The sequence below is a fragment of the Emys orbicularis genome, chromosome 7 (assembly GCF_028017835.1).
Source record: "Emys orbicularis isolate rEmyOrb1 chromosome 7, rEmyOrb1.hap1, whole genome shotgun sequence".
Taxonomy (NCBI): domain Eukaryota; kingdom Metazoa; phylum Chordata; order Testudines; family Emydidae; genus Emys; species Emys orbicularis.
The window spans coordinates 70926499-70950546 of NC_088689.1; positions in this window are offsets into that span (position 1 = coordinate 70926499).

The window sequence follows — 24048 nt, forward strand, 5'->3', positions numbered from 1 at the left end:
CCCACAGGGTGCAGCACAGAAGTGACTGTGAAGTCCTAGGCGGCTACAGATTTGTTTGGTTGGTGTCAGGAGCGAGGTGTGAACTCCTGTGAAGCCCTGGTAGGAGACTCTGAGTATTGCTAAAAGTAAATGGAGATCCTGCTTTAGCTCAAGTGGAAGATGATGAGGCTGTAACTTCTCTCCCCACTGCTATTGTGCAGTTCCATGGGATTGTGGTGTACCATGCAGTGACAGGGGTGATGCCTAGACAGCCACAGGTTAGGGACAGTCTCCTCCTGCTGTTGTTAACCATGGGGGGAGGGTTTTGCTGAAATGCGGGGGAAGGGATATAAAATCAGTTCTCAGAGACCAGAGAGCTCTTTCCAATTTGGAGCAGGAAGGAGACATGGGTGCCCAGCCTCTCTGAAAATCAGGCCCCAGAGTCCCACCCTGGACACTCAAAACTGAGGCATCCAAAATGAGAGTCCTCTTTTGAAAGTGTTGGCCTTAGTCTCTTGGTGCCTCAGTTTCTCCATGTGTAAAATGGGGCTGGCAATACTCACCTGCTCCACAGGGATTAATTAGCGAGGGCACATGCTGAACAGGTTGAGCATCCTCAGCTGCCACTGACTGCTCACCCGGGCTCTCTGCTGCCCCCCCCCCCCACCCTTGCTGCACCCCAGCTCCAATGGTTGGGGGGGCTGTTTGGTACATTAACCCCAGCTCAGATGTATGTGAGCGTTCCATAAATGGCTCCCATCCCTCTGAGGCGGGGTGCTGCGGCCAGGCCAGCCAGGTGGCACCCTCTGTGCTCATGGTTCCCTAGAGATGAGACGTATTTGCACCAAAGCCAGAGTGACGGTCGATTCCATTTCGTTCCATGCTGTCGCTAAACCCAGGAAACAGGAAATCCCCAGCCCATCCTATTCTTTCTTTGTTCTGTCTCTGTCTCTCCCTCTCGCAAAACAAGCTTGCACAACTATGGAAACTGGCTCTTTCCTGCTGGGGCACAAAGCAACGGAACAATTCGTGCCGGCATAACAAGTGGATAGTGCAGATAACAAAGCGCACGCATGTAGCTGGTTCCATTCAGGTACGATTGACGTCAATGGCAAAGCACCCACTGATTTCAGGGCGGGCAGGATGGGGTTCAGTTGGGGAGGCTGCTCCTCTCGCTCGGCCTCGCTGTGTTGCTACCCCCTATGTGGATAGTGAGTCGCAGGAGAAGGAGGAGCTGTACTCACACAAGGGGATGCGCAGCTTTTATGCACTGGCCTTAAAAGGTGAGAAGTTGCAAGCAGAAAGTATGAGCCCATGTCTCTCAGAAACGGCTGGATGATCCTGGGAGAAGGGCGTTCCTGGGAGGGGTGCTATGAGTCAGGACCAGTACTGGTAACTCCATTTTCTATTTCTATCAACTTCCCAGGAGATCCAGGCAAGGAGAGACTGGTCAGTTTCATGCTGCTACTCAGTGCTGGGAAGCTGTGAAACTGACAAGAACCACATCAAGGTCAGGCAGGAGCAAACTCCCCTTCCCCCCCCCCCCCCAGCAGTAAACCTCAGAGCCCAGGGCAGCTGACTCGGGCTCGCTCCAGGGCTAACAGCAGTGTAGAAGTTTGGGCTCAGGCTGGAATCCAGGCTCTGAAACCTGCCACGTGGGGAGGGTCTTAGAGCATAGGCTCCAGCCCAAGTCTGAGTGCCAGCACTGCTATTTTTAGACTGGCGAGCCTCAGTCAGTTGACCTGCATGCTGAGGCCCACTGCCATGGGTTTTTTTTTTTTTTTTTGCTGTGTAGACGTTCCCCAGGGGCCCTGGCTCTGCTGCAGCCCGCCAGGGAGTACATTTCATTTTCAAACGCCGTATGTTGGTGAGATTTCAGTTCCAGGACAATTTTTGAGTTTTTGTCTTTTCATCCCAATTCAGGACAAAAATGCAAGCACACCCTTAGGTCATGGGGTAGGTATGGGCCACACTATGCCCTGGCTTCAGGACTCTCTGCCTCCCTTGACCAGGCCATGGTAGGACTACCTACATCACAGCCATTAGGGGACTACGGGGCTTTGCAGCAGATGCTCTCCACAAGAACGTCTGGGTGGCAAGTTAGTAGAATGCCTCCTGGTGCTCCCCTTGCATTGTGCCTTACTATGGGACGTATGCAACTGGCACGAGCTAGCCCTTTCTTTGTGACAGGTGCTTTATGTTCTTCTGCGGGTCTCACCCTATGCATAGCGCAAACCACCCCTTTCAGCCAAAATGACCTTTATTTTAGAGTAGGAGAACAACCAAGCAAGAAAGGACAAAAGTAAAGTCTCCAGGACAGAGCACAGAGTGTGTGTGTGAGAAAGAGAGAGAGAGTGTGAGTGTTTCCTCTGACAGGCTTAACTGAGTTGCGATCATCGGGAGAGTGCTTAGAACTGGAAAGGTTTGGGACCCATCTTTTCCTTTAATTGGGTGCAGTGTCCTTGTTTTTAGCAGGAAAGTAAACAGAATCTGTTCTAGCACCGGGAATAGATTCGCAGAAAGAGATGAATGTGACAGAGGCTGGTGCAATATATGCCACTTGCCAGGATCAGGCCCTATCCTGATTTGTTAACACGCCCCCAGGACAGCTGCACAATGAGGGTTATGAAAGTGATGTCATGACTGTCAGAACCAGGGCTCTAATAAATCAGCAGCTAGGAATGGGGTCACCACTGGGGAGGTGGGCAGCCCATTTTAAAGGACTTGAGGCTAGATCCTCAGCTGTGGATGAGATACACTCAGGAGGACAAAGGGGGCCCATTGCCTTAGGTACTGCACGCACACAAAATAAAGAGACAAGCCCGGCCCGAAGGAGTGTATCGTGTACATAGACAAGACAGAAAAAGGGGGGAAGAGGAAATCGCAGGGAAAATGAGGTCCCCAAAGTCACCGAGAGGTCAGTGGCAGAGCCACAAAAAGAACCCAGGGCTCCTGATGCCCTTTCACTGCTTGAGCCAGCACACCAAGCCCAGGGCAGATCCCGCCCCCTTCCCAACTTTGGTCCCTCTCCTCTTCCCCTGAGCTTCACCCCACCCCCCATCATTCTGGGCATGGTCTGGGACAAGGGTGTCAGAACCTTTGTAGAAGTGGGGGAGCTACCCATGCTGGAACTGGGGGGGCATGCCCCCACTTTTTAACATGGGTGTAGTTTGGGGGCTATGGGGTGGCATTACCCCACGCTGTAAGCCTTGGGCAGCCATGGAGCAGCGCCAGCATGGGCTGCACTTCATGGCAGCGTTGCACCATCCCGTCCCCACAAATTATGCCCATGTTAAAAGGGGGGGCTCCGCCCATTCATGGTTCCTCAGTCTCCTGCAGTCTACGGGGGCCAGCACTTGTCGGGGAGGATGCTGCGCTGTCTGAGGAGCCAGCAGCAGGGGAAACGGGCAAAGGAAACATCCAAGGGGGGGGGCGGGGGGGAAAATCAGGCTACTGCCTGAGCCGACCCTGGTGTCACCAGAGCTGCCAGGCCCCAGGAAGAGCCTTCTTCCCTGCTCCCTGACTGATGTGCCTACCACAGCCTGTCATATCTCTCTACTTCCCAGATCGATTAGCTTAGCAGAGGGGCTGAGCACTGACTGTGCCGGGGCTGGAAGTCCCGTCTAATTGCTCTAGGGAGGAGGTGCAGTGATCAGGGTACTAGCCTGGTGCTTGAAGACCTGGGTTCAATTCTCTGCTCTGCCACAGACTCCCTGTGTCACCTTGCCTACATCACTTAGCCTCTGTTCCCTCGGCAGCCTAGGGGTGCAGCTGCTGCAGCACTAGGGGCTGCAGAAGCAGCTCAGCTAGGTAGAGGTAGCCATGAAGGGCAAATGTTTAGCCCTAGTAACCCCTGGCCAATGTCCATTCTGGGGCTGAACAAGGCCTCCCTGCTCGTGGGCTGGTTGCTCCCCTGGCACTTTCCATTAGCCTCCAAGCTGACGTTTCCCTGGGAGGGAGCAGGACAGGCTGAGCCCCATGTGCTCCCCAGTCCCTGTGCTAATCGCCTTCCTCATGTCCACAATGGGCCAGTCGGGTTTTTCTGCAACCGACACCGTCTGGAAGGGGCTTCGGGGAGGACAGCGAGTGAGAAGGAGCGGAGCCCACGCTACCTGGACTCTCACCCCAAGCACCAACCACAAAAAATAATCAGCCATTGGGCTTCAAGGCAGCACATCCCAATGTCAATATTGACACTTTGCAGTGCATAAAGTAGCTATTGAGAGATGACGAGCAAGGGGAACAGATCCAGCTGCCAGGCACGTGACTAGACACCACGGGGGCTCAATCTCCTCTCCCTTAAACTGTGGCCAACCGCCTGACTTCAGCGCCGTGACTCCGGCCTTACACCTGGGTGAGGGTGAGCAGAATCAAGTGCCAGTACTGCCCTGATACTCTAGCTCTGTCACATACAGAACATAGGCTATTTCCCAGCTGGTGCAAATCAGCCATAGCTCTATGGAAGTCAATGAGCCAGATCCTGGTAACTCTGTGTAGCTCCAGTGACTTGGGTGCCCAGTCACACCAGCTGAGGCCCTGTGTGCAAATAGTTCAAATTCCTGAGCCTTTTCTTTTGTTAAAACGGACTCTGATTCAGTGTGGACCCCTGGTAATAACGTGCAAAAAGCACGTTCAGCGCTCCCTTTTGTTCTGACACATTGTACAAAAGTGTCCTTTGTTTTATTGGGCTCGGGGGGGGGGGGGCAGCAGAGGAGCATGTGTGTGTGGGGGGAGAATGTAGTTAAAGCCCAACGTTAAAATGTCACATAGCAATTAAAAAATACAGAGCCACTGTACTGTTTGACGATGTTTTTCCACATATGCCAGCCAGGCGATCGCTGGCATTCCCGACCTTAGGAAAAACAGGATCCCTCTTCGTCTCCTGTACTGCTGAGAGCCCCGCTTTCAAACAAAGCGCCCAGGACCACCTGCGCGCACAGGCTGCGATATTGATCGCCCCAAAGCCGTGCATCTATTTATTGTGACGAATTCGGAGGGGGGAAGGAAGCAAAATATTTGATTAACTCAGTAATGAGCAGTTTCCACTGTTGGTGCAGCGCATGATAATATGAAACGAACAGCGGCCCATTGTTTGAGAGCAGAAGGAAGCCCTGTGTGGGATCGCTGCTGGATTCTATACATCACAGATGGAAGGGGGGGGGGGAGAGAAAAGAACGAGACCCTGGAATTTCTTTTTGTGGTTCCTTTACTGTTTTATTGGCCACGTGAACAGGTCAGCGAGTCACACGCTCGCTGCGGCACAGACAATCCGTCAGGGCCGGTAGGCGACTTGTGTATGTTGAAAGTTTAATGAGAGCCCTGATGTTAAGCTAACAACATTTTCAAACAGTGGCTAACAAAAAACAGGGATCAGGGAGGCTGCGCTGGGTGCCAAGATGTTTGTTTTAATACTAACAAGGGCCAGCATCAGGCAATAAAAAAGGAGGGGGGTTGGAAATAATCTCTTCTCCAAGCGCGGAAAGCCGTGCAGTTTAATACACTTTAAACCATGCACAGTTCAATGAAAGATGGGCTTAGGGAAGGGGAAAAGAAAATCCAGGAACGTAGTGGGGGCGAAAGACCTCTCTGGCTTTAAGATTAAGCTTGATAAGTTTATGGAGGGGATGGTTTGATGGGATAACGTGATTTTAGTCAATAGGTCAATAACGTACCATCGCTGGTAATTAGTAACAATGGTCAATGATGGGATATTAAAAGTTACTACAGAACTTTTTCCGGAGGGTCTGGCTGGAGAATCTTGCCCGCATGCTTGGGGTTCAGCTGATCGCCATATTTGGGGTCGGGAAGGAATTTTCCTCCAGGGTAGATTGGCAGAGGCCCTGGAGGTTTTTCGCCTTCCTCCGCAGCATGGGGCAGGGGTCGCTTGCTGGAGGATTCTCTGCGACGAAGTCTTTAAATCATGATTTGGGGACTTCAACAGCTGAGTCAAGGGAGAGAATTATTCCAGGAGTGGGTGGGTCAGATTTTGTGGCCTGCATCATGCGGGAGGTCAGACTAGATGATCATAATGGTCCCTTCTGACCTTAAAGTCTATGAGTCTATGAGGTCCAAAAGACGTGACTAGGAACCCAGTAGTCCCTACAACACATGTTGTGAAGCGTAGCTAAATGAAGGGGCCCATCCTGCAGATCCTTCATGCCTAGCATAGTATTTATTACTAGGAGTAAGACCTAGAGCCACAAAGGTATTTAGGCACACAACTTCCATTGAAATCAATGGGAGTTTCAGGCTCCAGTGCTAAGGTTTCAAGAGACACTGAAGGTGGGTAGGCCAGAGTGCCACAGGCGTACAGGGCAATGGAATGAGTCAACACAGATGGCACCTGGGGCGGGGAGATCAGACCCTAGGAAGAGCCTTGTGACTTGCTCCATAAGCATGGTGCTTGTCAAGGCTCCTTCCCCACTCTGAACTTTAGGGTACAGATGTGGGGGCCTGCATGAAAACTTCTAAGCTTAACTACCAGCTTAGATCTGGTCCGCTGCCATCACTCCCAATGTGCTAATTCCCTTCCCTGGGTAGCCTTGAGAGACTCTTCACCAATTCCCTGGTGAATACAGATCCAAACCCCTTGGATCTTAAAACAAGGAAAAATCAATCAGGTTCTTAAAAAGAAGGCTTTTAATTAAAGAAAAGGATAAAAATCATCTCTGTAAAATCAGGATGGAAAATAACTTTACAGGGTAATCAAACTTAAAGAGCCCAGAGGACCCCCCCTCTAGCCTTAGGTTCAAAGTTACAGCAAACAGAGGTAAACACCCTAGCAAAAGGTACATTTACAAGTTGAGAAAACAAAGATAAAACTAACACGCCTTGCCTGGCTGTACTTACAAATTTGAAATATGAGAGACTTGTTCAGAAAGATTTGGAGAGCCTGGATTGATGTCTGGTCCCTCTTAGTCCGAAGAGCGAACTCCCACCAAAACAAAGAGCACAAACAAAAGCCTTCCCCCCACCAAGATTTGAAAGTATCTTGTCCCCTTATTGGTCCTTTGGGTCAGGTGTCAGCCAGGTTACCTGAGCTTCTTAACCCTTTACAGGTAAAAGGATTTTGGAGTCTCTGGCCAGGAGGGATTTTATAGTATTGTACACAGGAGGGCTGTTGCCCTTCCCTTTATAGTTATGACACGCCCCCCAAATCACAGATAGTGTTGGACAGCCGGTTCCACACTGGCTGTGATTTCTTCCTGGAGCTCTAGGAGAAAACAGAATTAATAAGACACATGTATCTTTAGACATACTACTGATTATATAAAAACTAACAATATGTCACACATTCCAAGAACAATTTTTAACCAGTTGATTCTGGGAAACTTTCCCGGGAGAGTGCATCAGCCACTTTGTTAGACGCTCCTGAAATGTGTTGTATTTCAAAATCAAAATCTTGGAGAGCTAAACTCCACCGAAGAAGTTTTTTGTTATTCCCCTTGGCGGTATGAAGCCACGTTAGCGCAGCATGGTCGGTTTGTAGTTGGAAACGCCGTCCCCAAACGTATTGGCTTAGCTTTTCCAGCGCGTACACAATGGCGTAGCGTTCCTTTTAGCTGATTGACCAGTGGCTTTCCTTCTCAGACAGTTTCTTGCTGAGAAACACGACAGGATGGAATTCTTGATCCGGTCCTTCCTGCATTAAAACTGCTCCCACACCCCGCTCGGACGCATCTGTGGTTACTAGGAATGATTTGTCAAAGTCTGGGGCCCTTAGCACAGGGTCAGACATGAGTGTCGCCTTAAGCTGGTTAAAGGCCTTTTGACACTCATCAGTCCACTGAACTGCATTTGGCTGTTTCTTTCTGGTTAGGTCTGTCAGCGGGGCGGCGATTTGGCTGTAGTGTGGTACAAATCGCCTATAATATCTGGCCAAGCCTAAGAAGGATTGGACCTGTTTCTTTGACTTTGGAACCGGCCACTTTTGGATAGCATCCACTTTGGCCTGTAGGGGATTTATAGTTCCTTGACCCACCTGGTGCCCCAGGTAAGTCACTCTGTTTTGGCCTATTTGACACTTTTTAGCCTTAACAGTTAGTCCTGCCTGCCTGATGCGCTCGAAGACTTTTTCCAGGTGCTCCAGGAGTTCTGCCCATGAATCAGAAAAAATGGCCACATCATCGAGGTAGGCAACTGCAGATTCTCCCAATCCCGCTAGGAGACCATCTACAAGTCTTTGGAAGGTGGCGGGTGCATTTCACAGCCCGACAGGAGTACATTAAATTCATACACCCCTGCCTGGGTGACGAAGGCTGACCTTTCCTTGGCGGGTTCATCTAGTGGTACTTGCCAGTACCCCTTGGTTAAGTCTAAGGTAGAGATGAATTGGGCATGTCCCAATTTCTCCAATAGCTCATCTGTGCATGGCATTGGATAGTTGTCAGGATGAGTTACAGCATTTAGCTTACGGTAGTCCATGCAAAAGCGTATTTCCCCATCTGGTTTGGGAACTAGAAACACTGGAGATGCCCATGCACTCTTAGAGGGGCAGATTATACCTATCTGTAGCATGTCCTGGATCTCCCTTTTTATAGCAGTTTGGGCATGAGGTGACTCCCGGTAGGGTGGGGTTCTAATTGGGTGAGCATTACCTGTGTCAATGGAGTGGTATGCCCGTTCGGTCCGTCCTGGAGTGGCTGAGAACATTGGCGCAAAGCTAGTGCACAGCTCCTTGATCTGCTGTCGCTGCAGACGTCCAAGGGTCGCGGAGAGGTTCACCTCTTCCACGCCACTGTCACTTTTTCCTTCATAGTAGACACCTTCAGGCCACTCTGCGTCATCTGTTTCCTGGGCTGTAAACTGGAAAACCTTTAATTCTCTGGAATAAAAGGGCTTAAGAGAATTAACATGGTATACCTTAGCTAGGCTTTATGTTGGAGGTGGGGGATGCTATGAGATAGTTAACAGCTCCTAGGCGCTCCTGGACCATGAATGGTCCTTCCCACGACGCTTCCATTTTATGGGCCTGGAGCGCCTTTAAAGACCATAACTTGGTCTCCTACTTTGAAGGACCGTTCTCTGGAATGTTTATCATACCAGGCCTTTTGCTCTTCCTGAGAATCCTTTAGGTTTTCTTTAGCAAGGGCTAAAGAGTGTCAGAGGGTGCTTTGTAGGTTGCTTACAAAGTCTAGAATGTTAGTTCCTGGAGAAGGCGTAAACCCCTCCCATTGCTGCTTCACCAACTGTAATGGCCCCTTAACCTCGTGGCCATACACAAGTTCAAATGGTGAAAACCCTAAACTGGGACGTGGTACAGCCCTGTAGGCAAAAAGCAACTGCTGCAACACTAGGTCCCAATCATTGGAGTGTTCATTTAAGAATTTACGTATTATGGCCCCCAAAGTTCCATTAAACCTCTCCACCAGGCCATTGGTTTGATGGTGGTAAGGGGTGGCAACCAAGTGATTCACCCCATGAGCTTCCCACAGGTTTTTCATGGTCCCTGCCAGGAAATTAGTTCCCAAATCTGTAAGGATGTCGGAGGGCCAACCTACCCTGGCAAAAATGTCTGCTAATGCCTGGCACACACTTTTAGCCCTGGTGTTGCTTAAGGGTACTGCTTCCGGCCATCGGGTAGCAAAATCCATGAAAGTCAGTATGTACTGCTTTCCTCTGGGTGTCTTCTTTGGGAAAGGACCCAGAATATCCACAGCTACTCGCTGAAATGGGACCTCAATTATGGGTAGTGGCTGGAGAGTGACCTGGTCTTGGGGCTTTCCCACTCGTTGGCACACCTCACAAGACCGGACATAATTAGCAACGTCCTTGCCCATTCCCTCCCAGTGGAAGGACTTCCCCAACCGGTCTTTGGTTCTGTTCACCCCAGAATGGCCACTGGGATGATCATGGGCTAAGCTCAAGAGCTTTACCTGATACTTAGTGGGAACTACCAACTGTCTTTGAGGATGCCAGTCTTCCTGGTGTCCACCAGAAAGAGTCTCCTTGTATAAAAGTCATTGTTCTACCACAAACCGGGATCGGTTAGAAGAGCTGAGAGGTGGTGGGGTGCTCCATGCCGCCGCCCAAGCTTTCTGAAGGCTGTCATCTGCTTCCTGCTCGGCCTGGAACTGTTCCCTTGATGCTGGAGACATCAGTTCCTCCTTGGACTGTGGACTTGGGCTTGGTCCCTCTGGAAGCGATGCAGGTGCTGGGGCTGTTTCCGTTGACTGTGAACCGCTGTCCGCTGGTGCACTATGTGGTATTTCGGGCTCTGGCTGAGCCTCTTGGGTAGGGTTATCTACTGTTTCTGCCAGTTCAGGCTCGCTGGTGCCCTCTGGCGTTGGAGTTGTAGACGGGTTTGCAAACGCTGTACTCAGTGCTGGCAATGGTTCTGGCGCTGGTTGTGTTGCCAGTTCCGGTTCTGGGACTGGCTTTGGCTGGGTCTCTGGGATTGGATCCACTATGGCTGTTGCAGTCGTTGGCAGGGGATCCGGTTCCACCACCTCTGTCTGGGTCTCTGGTAACACAGACTGGGCCCTGGTGAACGGCTCAGGAACAGGGATGGGTGTGAAAGCTTGCTTAGCCTGGCTGCAGGTGACCATTCCCACCCTCTTGGCTAGCTTCACATGGTTGGCCAAGTCTTCCCCCAGCAGCATGGGAATGGGATAATTGTCAGACTGCAAAAGTCCACATTCCTGACCAGCCCTTGTACTGGACATGCAACTTGGCTGTAGGCAAGGTTACAGAGTGTGACATGAAGGGTTGAATTGTCACCGGAACCTCCGGGTTGATGAGTTTGGTGTCCACTAGGGATTGGTGGATAGTCGACACTTGTGCCCCAGTGTCCCTCCACGCGATAATCTTCTTTCCGCCCACTCTCAAGGTTTCCCTTCGCTCCGAGGGTATTTGAGAGGCATCTGGGCCTGGGGATCTTTGGTGTGATTGTGGTGTAATGAACTGTAATCGGTTGGGGTTTTGGGGGCAGTGGGCCTTTATATGTCCCAGTTCATTACATTTAAAACATCGCCCTGCTAAGGTATTACCGGGGCGATGTTGGTTGGTGGAGACTGGTGTGGTGGGGTGAGAAGGCGTCTGGGGTTTCCCTTGGGATGTAGGTGGGGCCTTGGGTTGTCCCCGGTGGTCAGGTTTTGTTTCGGGTTGCCCCTTCTGATATTCGCTCCAACTGCTACTAGTTTTTTTTCTTTTCTGCCACCTCCACCCATTTGGCTCCAATCTCCCCCACCTCGGTTACAGTTTTGGGCTTCCCATCTAGGATGTACCTTTCTATTTCCTCAGGAACACCCTCTAAGAACTGCTCCATTTTCACTAGGAAAAACAGATCTTCCAGAGATTTAACATTTGCTCCTGATACCCAGGCATCACAATTTTTGTCAATGTGGTAGGCATGTCGGGTAAATGACACGTCTGGTTTCCACCTTAGGGCTCTGAACCGCCGACGGGCATGCTCGGGTTTTAACCCCATTCTGATTCTGGCCTTGTTTTTAAAAAGTTCATAACTGTTCATGTGTTCCTTAGGCATTTCAGCCGCCACCTCTGCTAAGGGTCCACTGAGCTGCGGCCTCAGCTCTACCATGTACTGGGTTGGAGGGATGTCGTATCCAAGGCAGGCCCTTTCAAAATTTTCTAAGAAGGCCTCAGTATCATTGCCTGCCTTGTAGGTGGGGAATTTTCTGGGATGGGAAGCGGTACCTGGAGAGGGGTTGCTAGGGTTGGCTGGATTATTCTGCCTAGCCCTTGCTAATTCCAGTTCATGCTTCCTCTCTCTTTCTCTCTCCTTCATCTTTTTTTCTCTCTGCTCCATAGCTCTCTCAGCAGCTTCTTTCTTGAGTTTTTTTTTTAATTGGAGCAGTCTCTGATGTTTTTTTTCATTTTCTTCTGCTTCTAGTCTGGCCAGTTCTAGTTTGTTAGCTGCTTCACTGGTAGTCATTTTCCTGTTTTCTTGTGCTGGGCCACACCCCTCTGCAGTTCACTGAAACTGGGATGCACTCAGCTCAGGGCTGCTTAGGTAACAGAGACTTTCTAACTAGCTATCCCTGAGAGGTAGAAAGAAAAAAAACAATTCAGCTTGTAAATTCCTTTTGCCAGCTGTTTGCTCACTGCTTGAAACCTTCTCTTAACAAAGACCCTTGTTAAAAAAACTTAACACCTCTGCATTCAGGCAAGGAGAGATAAGATATGCGTTTACCTTCAGCTCTGCTTTCCAAGCAGCTAGAAAGGAGAAAAAAAAAATCTTACTGGCTTTTGGTTTAAAATGATCCCACCACTCTGCCACCATGTCAAGCCTGCTTCCCCACTCTGAACTTTAGGGTACAGATGTGGGGGCCTGCATGAAAACTTCTAAGCTTAACTACCAGCTTAGATCTGGTCCGCTGCCACCACTCCCAATGTGCTAATTCCCTTCCCTGGGTAGCCTTGAGAGACTCTTCACCAATTCCCTGGTGGATCAAGATCCAACCCCCTTGGATCTAAAAACAAGGAAAAATCAATCAGGTTCTTAAAAAGAAGGCTTTTAATTAAAGAAAAAGGTAAAAATCATCTCTGTAAAATCAGGATGGAAAATAACTTTACAGGGTAATCAAACTTAAAGAGCCCAGAGGACCCCCCCTCTAGCCTTAGGTTCAAAGTTACAGCAAACAGAGGTAAACACCCTAGCAAAAGGTACATTTACAAGTTGAGAAAACAAAGATAAAACTAACACGCCTTGCCTGGCTGTACTTACAAGTTTGAAATATGAGAGACTTGTTCAGAAAGATTTGGAGAGCCTGGATTGATGTCTGGTCCCTCTTAGTCCCAAGAGCGAACTCCCACCAAAACAAAGAGCACAAACAAAAGCCTCCCCCCCCCCCCCAAGGTTTGAAAGTATCTTGTCCCCTTATAGGTCCTTTGGGTCAGGTGTCAGCCAGGTTACCTGAGCTTCTTAACCCTTTACAGGTAAAAGGATTTTGGAGTCTCTGGCCAGGAGGGATTTTATAGTATTGTACACAGGAGGGCTGTTGCCCTTCCCTTTATAGTTATGACAGTGCTGTACGACCTACCCCTGCACTGTGATACGTATGAGAGGACACCTGTGCCAATGCAGAGCCCTCACTGTCACACCAGCACTATTGCACATGCAGGCCTGCAGCTGGGAAAGAGCATGAACAGATCTGAGTCAGAGCACTGGGCTGGGACTCAGGACAGCTGGGTTCTCTTCCCAGTCCTGCCACTGATTCACAGTGGGGCCTTGGCTAATCATTTAGCCCCACATTGAAATGAGAGTTAAGCACACATACAAAATGGGAAATGACTGCGTATTGTGTCCAGTTCTGGGCGCCATATTTCAGGAACGATGTGGACAAATTGGAGAAGAGCCAGAGAAGAGCAACAAAAATGATGAAAGGTCTAGAAAACAAGATGTATGAGGGAAGATTGAAAAAAATGGTTTTTTTAGTCTGGAGAAGAGGACTGAGGCTGAGAGGGGACATGGTAACAACCTTTTATATACTTGAAAACTGTTATAAGGAGGAGGGAGAAAAATTGTTCTTCTTAAACTCTGAGGGTGGTTAAACACTGGAATAAATTGCCTAGGGAGGTTGTGGAATCTCCATCATTGAAGATTTTTAAGAGCAGGTTAGACAAACACCTGTCAGGGAGGGTCTAGAACAGAGGTTCTCAAACTGTGGTCCATGAACCAGCTCCATTCAGGTGGTCCGTGGAATTGTTCCCTCTAAGGTGCGCTTCTAGGCGGCCGCACACACCAGAATGAGATTAACCTCTTCATAGAATATCAGAAGTAAAGGGACCTCAGGAGGTCATCTAGTCCAACCCCCTGCTCAAAGCAGGACCCTGGCCCCTCTCCCCCCCTCCAATGCAGTTCTTTAGTGTCTCTCTCTGTTTATTTTTCAAAATCGAAGACTCAGACACAGCCCATATAAGCTAGAATGAGTTGCTTGAAGAGTTTCATGGTAAGCATCGGGGGAGGGGTTTCATGGTGGGCATGAATGGCTCCGTATGAGCTGTAAAACGTCTGTCTATCAGAACCCCAAATGCAAGCGCTACGTGCTTCCAGGCAAGCAAAGGCTCAAAAGCACAGAAAGATTTGCAGCCTCGCTCTGTTGTTTTTGTGGGAGTTACAATACCACAAATTACGGGAAACCAGAGGAAAACATGGAAGTCACCCACTGAAAGCACCGTTTCATATTTTTGCTCATTTTTTTGGCCAGGATTTGTGGGGGAGACTGGGGTGGGAATTCAAACCTGAAAACTGATCCACTATGGCCTGTAACTCTAATTCCATCTAAAAGCCTTCATGTGTAGTCCCTGGTGAAGGTACTGCACTTTGGATGTGCCCAAGCTCTGCCTCAATGCTGGTTTGAATTTTATGGCCCAGTTTTAAAAATACAGGGCCAGATCCTCAGCTGATGTAAATCACCGCAACTCCACTAAAGTCCAGCGAGCTGCACTGATTTACCTGCTGAGGGCCCAGCGGATCTCTCTGACCTTCTAGTATCTCAGCACTAAACATGTACTCTAGAAAAACAGTGGGGTTGCTCCAGAAGAGTGTCAATTTTCTGTCCCACTTTCTGAGCTAATTGTGGTTTTTATCCTGAATGCGCTGCCGGGTTTCCTAATATGCTAGTGCTTTGCCGAATGCTTTATAGAAGAGGGGACTCCCGCAGCATGATCCAAAGGTGGGGAGAGGGGAGGGTGGCTCCTGATCCCCTTTACGAGGTCGTTTCTGATTGCTGGGCTTGCAGGGAGGAAAGCACTTGCTCTGGCTCCCTTCAGGCAATACCTGGGCTGCCAGCGTGTTGGAGGCCCGGCGTTGCTCTGGCAGGTTCCAGGCAGAGAGGTGGGTTTTGAGAGCGTTTGGGCCTATCCCACTGTGGGCTTTGATGATCCATATCAGAACCTTGACATGGCTCCTGTGGTGAGGAGGGAGCCAGCAGAGGCTGGAGATCACCGGTGTAATATGCTCCCAATGGCTCATGATGCTAAGGAGATGGGCTGCTGCTTTCTTTGCCTAGAGTGAGGCAGAGAGAATTACAATAGTCCTTCTTGAAGGGGACATGCCAGAGATGACTGAAGAGCAGCGTCTTCCTAGCAAGGCATGGTTGAGCAAACTCCTGGTACTCTGTTGCATCCGATGGCAATAATATGGCTAGCATGACCTCAGGGCAGCTCCCATTGAAATGAGTCATCAGCAGAACTCCCAACCAGGTGGGCAGAAGACTGAACTTATAGCTTCAATCCTATTTCCCCCCTCTCACCTGCTTTCCATGTGCCAAACCCCAGAACATGCACAGCAATGCTTACAAAAGTCTTGTCCTCCACACTGCAGCAGGCTGGGGCTGAATTGGATTTTAGGAGCTAAAGAGGTCTGTGGCTGGTTAGCCTTTGGCTAGGAAATCTCCATGTGCTGTTGGCTTTCCAGTCCTTGGCGTTGCTCCCTCAGCGTCAGTCCTTGACTGATGCTCTGCTGCTAGGAGGTGCTGAATTTCAGAAGAAATTCTGAAGAATTTCAGAAGAACTCTCACAGACCTTGGGAGACAGGCCAGTCCTCACTTACAGACAGCCGCCCAACCTGAAGCAAATACTCACCAGCAACTACACACCATACAACAAAAACACTAACCCAGGAACCAAACCCTGCAAAAAAACCCGGTGCCAACTCTGTCCACATATCTGTTCAAGGGACACGATCATAGAACCTAACGACATCAGCCACACCATCCGGGGCTCGTCACCTGCACATTTACCAATGTGATATATGCCATCATGTGCCAGCAATGCCCCTCTGCCATGTACATTGGCCAAACCGGATGGTCTCTATGCAGAAGAATAAATGGACACAAATCTGACATCTGGAATTATAACATTCAAAAACCAGTAGGAGAACACTTCAATCTCCCTGGTCATTCAACAACAGACTTAAAAGTGGCAATTCTTCAACAAAAAAATCTTCAAAAACAGATTCCAACGTGAAACTGCAGAACTGGAATTAATTTGCAAACTGGACAACATCAAATTAGGCCTGAATAAAGACTGGGAGTGGATGGGTCATTACAAAACCTAATTTTCCCATACTAATTTCCCCCTACTGTTGCTCACACCTTCTTGTCAACTCTTTGAAACGAGCCACCCTCATTACCACTACAAAAGTGATTTTTCCCTCCCTTGGTATGCTACTGTTAATTGAATTGTCTCATTAGACTGACCCCCCCACTTGGTAAGGCAACTCCCATCTTTTCATGTACTGTGTATATATACCTGCTATAGTATTTTCCACTCCATGCATCTGATGAAGTGGGTTCTAGCCCACGAAAGCTTATGCCCAAATAAATGTGTTAGTCTCTAAGGTGCCACAAGGACTTCTCGTTGTTTTTGCTGATACAGACTAACACGGCTACCACTCTGAAACAATAATTAGGCTGCTGGTGTGCTAAGGCCACTGCTTGTCATGCTGACTGATAATGTCTCATTGTGTCCTTGTGCTCCCCTATGTGTCTGTTTCCATCTCCTGTCTCACAGGGTTGCCAACTCTTAGTTTTGTCACAGGTCTAGGGATATTCAGTATTTTTCCTAACGTCTCAACTGCTGGAATTGAGAGATTAACCTCTTCATAGAATATCAGAAGTAAAGGGACCTCAGGAGGTCATCTAGTCCAACCCCCTGCTCAAAGCAGGACCAATCCCCGACAGATTTTTGCCCCAGATCCCTAAATGGCCCCTTCAAGGATTAAACTCAAATTCTTCTCATGGACTCACATTGAGCAGTAACTGCAGTTCTTTGAGATGCGTCCCCCGACAGGTGCTCCACTTCAGGTGCGCATGCGCCTCTCCAGCCCTTGATGGGAGATTTTCTGCTGTGCGCCTCGTACCAGATACGAAGGTTATATAGGGATGTGTGTGCAAACTGCCTTCATTGCCTTCATCCCATAGCAGTCCAAAGCAAAAGGGAAGGAAGGCGGGTAGCGGAGCATGCAGAGGGACACACACATCTCAACAAAGTGCAGTTCCTGTGCAAAGTGAGTAACCTCGTCTTCTTCGTGTACAAGCCCTACTACACATCTCAGGTATTGGCACATTCTTAAGCAATGCTGTAGATGTTGCCTGTGATCTGAGCAAACCCTTGGGGGTGGGGGAGGGCAGAATGCCTGCAGATCTTAACAAGGGATAATACAGCCAGCTAGCCATCTGGATAGTCTCCGAATAGAGCTCATGGATCCCTGGGATCTATCTATGAAGGAGATGAAGAGCCTAAGTGGGTTACAAAATTCCTTGGTCCTATTTAAGTAGAAAGCCAACACCCTTTGAACATTCAGGGTATGAAAATAGAACTCCTGCAGGGAGCTATGCGGCTTCAGAAAAGAAACCAATGAAACACTGGCAGATGAATGGATTGATTAAGGTGGAACTCTGATAGAACCTTTGTAAATCCACACCATAAATTCTTACCTGACACTTTGTCTTTGCAGAATACTGTGAATGGTGGATCCACCATCCAGGCTCCAAGCTCCCTGATCCTTCAGTCAGTCCAACATGATGGCTACTAAAAAGGCCATCTTCATGGCTAAATGGAGCAGAGAACATGTTGCCATAGGTTTAAATGGAGGTCTCATAAGGTAACGGAGTACAAAGTTGAGGTCCCAGTTCGGGGTAGGATCTTTAATCTGGAGATGGAGATTCTTCAAACCCTTACTAAATCTAGATGATACGGGTGAAAAAAATATGGAGAATGAAAGGCTGATATTGCGACCAAAAGGACCTTAAGTGAACTAACTGATAATCAGTCCGATTTTTTCAGACCGAACAGGTAACCCAGCATGACTGAAAGTGGCACCGATTCAGGCAGGAGGCAGAGACAAACTTGAATGGAAGCTAGATGCCAATAGTCCTGTGTGAAGTGTCTGCTGAGGACATCGGCTGTGGTGTTCTGAATACCTGGGAAGTAGATGGCTGAAATTTGGATCTGATAAGCTATGTACCAGTTCCATAGTTTCATGGCTTTGGCACCGAGGGAGGGGGATTTTGCTTCTCCTGGCTTGCTATAGAACATGCAAGATAAGTTGTCCGTCATGACCCTGATTGATTTGCCCCTGATGAGGAGTTGGAAATAAAGACAAGCATTCCTGACAGCCCTGAACTCCAACAGATTGATGTGGAGACTGGTTTGCAATTCACCAGACCACCAGTACCAATGAGCAGCTCAAGGGTCCCAGTATGGCTATTGGGAGGGACGCTTAGGGGAGTGGGGGTGGCATGCAGAATTGGGTCCACCACCCTTGATAATGAGCGTGATCTTCCGTGTGACTGTCAAAGGATGTGATCCTGAAGGGACACGTTGGAGAACCCTGAACAGAAATAGAACAGACTGAACGGAAGTCCCCTTCATCCTCCTCAATATTGTCCGATAGAGGAGCACCTGCAGAAAAGGTTAAAAAGAGTCCTGCAGTCCCAGAGGATGACGGTAGTCTGGAGAGTGGGGTCTCAGTACTAAGAGATGCTCAGTACCCAAGAGGAGCGAGGACTCTGGTTTGTCCATTACACACAGGCCTCTTGTGGCACCGAGTAGGGGATCTGTACTGTCATGGTAGCCGAGGCTGCGGTAGCCGGAGCTGATGGTACCATTGATGGTGGGCACGCTGATGTCACCTCACTCCACTCTGGAACCCACATGGGGTATCAAACAACTACAACCCACACTCGATGGACTCCATCCTGAAAGAAATCTCTCCTGAACTCCCTCTTCTGGCCTTCAAACAACCCCCCAGCCTCATCATCAGATGCAAGCTCTTCACAGACCAGGACACACCAACTCAAAGCAGCACCACACCCTGCCAGAACAGCAGATGCAAAACCTGTAAACACATCTCCACTGCTACAATGATCAACACCCTCCAAAAATGCCTTTCAAGATCCGTGGACACTACACATGCCTATCATGACATGGTGTACCTTATCCGGTGCACTAAATGCCCCAATAGCAATTGTGTGGATGAAACCAGACAATCATTATGCTCTTGAATGAACTCACAGAGGAAAATTATAAAAGACAAAAATCACCCCACCACCTGTAGGTGAACACTTCTCACAAAGCGACCACTCTAGATCTGACCTCTCAGTCCTCATCCTCTGGACTGCACACTTTCAAAAGACAAGCCTGGGAGCTTGAATTCATACCTTTGTTAGACACTAAAAATCATGGTTTTAATAGACACACTGGATTTATGGTTTATTACAACAAACTGTAACCCACTAACCCCCCTTTTTGTTCTGTAACTACAGGGATATTAATGGGCCCCTTTACCTTGAATGGGGCCTTAAAATATGTGCTAACTACTTACAGTGAACTATCTGTTTGATCTTGTATTTAGCTGTGACTGAGTACCTTTCCCAGACCTGAGAAAGAGCTCTGTGTAGCTTGAAAGCTTGTCTCTCTCACCAACAGAAGTTGATCCAGTAAAAGATATCACCTCACCCACCTTGTCTCTAACTAATCTTAAACAACTTTAGAAAAGTAGAATACAAGATAGCTCAGGCATGCTCAAGGTAGACACTCTAAGGCTTCATCTATGGCTGAGGCAGTTGAGAAGGAACTGAGGGCGGTTTGCCCATGCACCTCTATATAGCATGAGAAGGCATAGGGTGCATGCTCAGGTCAGACACTGCTAATGGAAAAATCTCTGATCAAGGGCTTGAGGAGCGCGTGCACACCTGAAGTGGAGCACCCATGGGGACACTACTTGAACAACCTCAAGTTACATTTTTTTTTGATTATTAAAAAGGAAGTTTCTAGATCTTATGGTTGAGGAGAAAACTCTTGAAAAGCTGGTCAGAACATTTTCAATGAGCTGTGATGTCACTGAAATATGCTGTTGCATCAAAGTTGAAACCTGTCATGGAGTCATACCAATTATGACAATAGTTTTGACTAGAAGGTTTCTGAGGTCCAGGACTCATCAGACCAGAGCGAGAGATGAAATGATCTTTTTGATCAGAAAACAGATGTTTCAACACAATTGTGTTTTGCGAAAACATTTGAAAGGTTTCGGTTTTGTTCCAACGAGGAATGAAAACAAATTTTGAAACCACAAAACCTTTGCCGAAACGGAATTTCCATCCTCTGCACAGCTCTATTGAAAACTTGACCCTAGTGCAGAAGTTCTCAACCCGGGGGGACTGTGAGCAGGTTTCGGGGGGTCCACCAAAATAAACCAGAGAACAAGGCTGGCGTTAGACTCACTGGGGCCCAGAGCAGAAAGCCAAAGCCCAAGCCCTGCTGCCCGGGCCTGATGCTGAAGCCTGAGCAACTTAGCTTTGTAGGGCACCCTCTGGAGTGTGGCCCCGGGCAATTGCCCTGCTTGCTACCCCCTAACACCAGCTCTGGCTTTTAATTTACTTGATATGCAGAAAAACAGCTGTTGTGGCACAGGTGGGCCATGAAGTTTTTAATAGCACATTGGTGGGGCATCAGAAAGAAAAAAGTTGAGAACCCCTGCTGTAGTGCACCCTAAAGGCTCAGGAACCACAAGACAAATAAAAAGAGCCCAGCATTTGTCACTTGGCTTTAAAAATCACAAGATCTTAAAAAAACCAAAACAAACAACTCCTCATGATTCTTTGTGGTTTGACATTTGATTTTTGAATGCTTTGGCCTGGCAATGCTCTACTCAGAGCTTGTCTACATGGGGCAATTTACCAGAATAGTTATTTGGAAGGGATTGACTTAAACAGGAAAAAAAGGACTCTTATTCCAGGATTAGTGTCCAGAATAGCTATTGTCCTGTAAATTCACACTTGATGTTATTCTGGAATAACATCTCGATATAGACAAGCCCTTAGATTGCGAGCTCTTTGGAGGAGAGACAGCCTTTTGCTCTGTGTTTGCCCCAGCACAATGGGGACCTGGTCCGTGACTGGGGCTCGTGGGCAAAGAAATAATAATGAATAAGACTGTCTGCCTAAATTTCCCCCGTAAGGTCTACTGGATATAGATAGCCTTCACTGTCACTTCCTGTCCTAAACTCGTGTTGTAGCCCAGTGGAGGCTGCAGTTTGTGAAGTTCTTTGGGATGACGGAGGCTATATAAATGTAAGTGATTGATTTTACAGGAGACAGAGGCAAGACCAGAGACAGATTAAATCAACTTTCTCTCTCTATTATCCAGTCCAGTTTTAGTTTCTGTAGCATCTCTTACAGCCTCCAGCTACCTCTGAGAACTAAATGACACAATACATGACAGAATGGGGGATGGCACAGGGCTGAGTTCTGGCTAGGCCTGCATGGGTTCACTTCTTCCTTGCCCTCCCACAGAGGATCTAAGCAGAATGAGACTTCCAGCACTCCACGAGCACATGGAGAGAAGGCCACGGCACACTGCATTTCTAATGGAGAGTGGTCAGCCAAGTTGTGGAACGGCCACGGCCTCCAGCAGCAGTCTGGGGGAAATCACCTGCGGCTCAAATCTTAAGTGACAATAATGACTGCTGCTGTGTGTGACCAACCTCCACTCCGTATGAGGCAGTGCCTGGGGCACACACAGACCTTGATGAGCCTGCTACAGCCTTTTATCTCAGGCAGAAGCAGCCTCATGCTTTTAGAGCCAGAGCTCCCTGCTCCCAATGACCCACCCGGGGTGTTGCATTACACATGTACTCCTCTCAGGCAATGCTGATCCATTCTGTGCTTGTCTACCCTGTGTAGGCAGAATGCCGTGTAGAACCTCCACATCACTCCCTCTTCTCCCCTTGCCAGGGCTAAATCTAAATGCATGGTGGAGAAATGAAAGGACTGATCTGTGCCACTGAGTAATGTGCATATCTTCTATCTTTCTCCTACTCCTCAGGAACAGGTAAACTAAGTTCTAAGAGGACCTGCTTTAAAATATGTTTTACTCATGTTTTTCCATATACAAAGAGCAACTTTATATTTTCAGTCTAAACTTTTCATTTTAGGTTAACGAAAGCAACAAGAAAGAGCAAAAGTAAAGTCTCCAGGTGAGAGCACAGTGTGCATGTCTCCTCTGTAATATGCTGCGCCAGCTTCAAGAACAAAATGGCAGAGTACTTTGAAGCTCAAAGATGAAGCGCACAGAAAAACAAAGACCAAGGGGTTCCATAGTTGCACCACAGTTGTCTTAGAACGAATATGCATCTTGCTTTGTTTTCTAGAAATGCAACCATCTCTAATAACACCAGGAAGCAGCAGCTGCATGATCCTCCACATAGAGAGATTTGCTGCCCTATAACTGATTGCTTTTCAGCAGGGTGATTATCCTTCCTTGTAACCCTGAATGAGAGGACAGTCGAAGACGTTATGGGGCAGTAAATTTAGAAGCAAGAAAAAGGAGAGACTTCTAGGTGGCACGGAGCCAATCAGTTGGAATTCACTGCCCCAAAGGGTCACAGAGTCAGATAATGCAGCTGGATGCTAATGAAAGTCCTGGACCGTTTTACGGCCATTTCCATTCTTAGCTGCGGCAATGATGCTTCAGGGCATAAACTGGTTGCCTGTGGGGCGCATCTGCTCTATGATCTCTTTCCAAGCAGGAATGCTCTCTCCCTTCCCCTCCCCAGTCCTCATACAGTACTATGCAAAAGGGCATGTGCATTAATAGTCTACTTTTCTCTGAAATTGTGGATGTCGGTCACTGCTGAAGAGACCATGCCAGTATAGCTCCAGTTTCTATCATTTCTCCACTTGAGATTAACTTGTATGACAGTTCCAAATGAAGCTGATATCACCCGATAGCAGTAAGATCACACCAGCATGGCCTGGGGAGGATGGAGTAGAATTGAACACAGATCAGTCCTGATCACAATTTACAACAGATGTAACTTACGAAACAATTACATTGCTGCCTTTGTAAAGGGTTACATCCCGTTGCCCAGTGCATTTCTGAAGCGCTAGTGGAGAACGACTTAACTACCAAAAGATTGAAGCTGGAAGAAAACAGATTTGGCAAATTTTACCCTTTTTTCTTCTGTTTCGGAGTTGTCCACAAACAGATGGTAAATTTTCTGAATTTATTCGTTAGTAGCAATTGCTGGACAAATGATTTATGAAGGCAAATTTCAGACTGTGGTTTTTTGCTTTCTCGGCACTATATTAGAGCTCTCCCAACTGGAACGCTGAATCGACATGCCTCCAACCTCTGTTGGGATCAGGCATTTTTACCCTAATTTCTCTATAAAGGTTTTGAACTATAATCTCCAATCTGAACCTTGGGTAATGAGAGACTTATTTAAAAAGGCAGATCTTAATGTTACAGCTCAGTCATTTTACAACTTTGCAGACGTCGTTCCTCACATCCCTGTTAATTAAGTATTATCTTCCTTGTTTTAGCTGTGGGGAAACAGATGGAGTAGTTAAATGACTTCCCTAATGTTGCAATGAGCATCAGTGTCGGGGTGGAATGGGATTAGATCATAGGAGTTCCTGGCTCCCATGCCTGTGCTTAAACCACTAGACAATCAAATTACTGCTCAAGTGTCTATTTTTATAATTGGGATTTATGGTGTGGTAGTGTGACAATGCAAAATTGCTACAGAATACTCTGCTACAGTCATTAGGCAATGAGCCAGCCAGTAGCACTGCTCGGAGAAGCTGCTTTTTGATCAAGAGAATTTTTATGGCGAAGTTGAAGCATTTGATGAAGGTTTAGTTTTAGTGTTGCCTTAATAAACATGATACTTTGAACATGTGCGGCTGCTTTCATCGGAGCCTCTCAATGTTCTGCAAACATTTTCTTGACTACTGGATGGGTTCCGATGTGTCAGAATTCTGGTCTCTGGACAATACCCAATGCTTTTAGAAAGGGGGAAAAACAATTTGATAATATTCCCCCTAATTCAATGTGGTGGTACATAGAAGCAATAGATTCCTCCTGGCAGCTGGAGGCAGTAGTTTCATACTTGGAGCGTTAGATTTGTTTATCCTTATTTTGGCCCTGATTCAGCAAAGTACATGTTTAACATAAAGCACCTGTGTAAGGCCATACCTATCCAGCCAAGCACATGCTTCAGGCCCATTGAGGTCAATGTGGTTTAAGCATGTGCTTCACTGAGTCAGAGCCTTAAACATGCACAACTAGGAACTGCACACGTGAGTAGCCAGTTGAAGT